The sequence below is a fragment of the Somniosus microcephalus genome, chromosome 25 (genome assembly GCF_052327205.1).
Source record: "Somniosus microcephalus isolate GS21.2 chromosome 25, FLI_Smic_1.0, whole genome shotgun sequence".
Lineage (NCBI taxonomy): Eukaryota > Metazoa > Chordata > Chondrichthyes > Squaliformes > Somniosidae > Somniosus > Somniosus microcephalus.
The window spans coordinates 200,885-201,545 of record NC_141011.1 but is presented as its reverse complement, the minus strand read 5'-3'; positions in this window follow the sequence as shown (position 1 = coordinate 201,545).

The window sequence follows — 661 nt, the reverse complement described above, 5'->3', positions numbered from 1 at the left end:
GCTGTCCTGAATATAGATTGTGTGTTACAGCTGGACCTGTAGTATGAAAGACAGCGGTAATAAATTGAAAGGTTGACTTTGTGCTCAGTTTATAAAGCAAATGTGGTTGCACGCTCCCTGTGCAATCCTGTAACTGGGACTCTCCCGCCCCACTCTCTTCCCCCAGCAGCCTTGTGTTAGTAGGTTGACCACTACATATTAGGATAGATTGCCATTCAGATACTGCTATTGTTTGCAACTAACTCCCTTCACACCACCCCCTCCAAAAGCCAGCTTGAGCAACCTTGAGCTGGGAGTTGTAGTCTTGGACTGAGCGTGGTGCACTCTGGGAGCTGTAGTCTATTTGGATTAGCCTCCAAGTCAGGACAGAAGCTGATCAAAGGCACCTATTTAGTTTTCATGACAAAATGGACCAAGTTGCAGAGTTTGATCCCCAGAACACTGATGCAATCCCATGTTACAAAAAGCAGAATTTGACATCTAAACCGTATATATGTTCAACGGATGAGTATGGAACCACAAAATGTACAAAACCACTTGGCCTGGTCTGCCCCCCAACCCCCTGGTATGACTCTTGCCACCACTTGTCTTCTGTCACCATGTTTGAACATGTGGAACCTTGTCCTCGAGTCTTTCAAGTTCTTGGGTCTCGGCAACAACA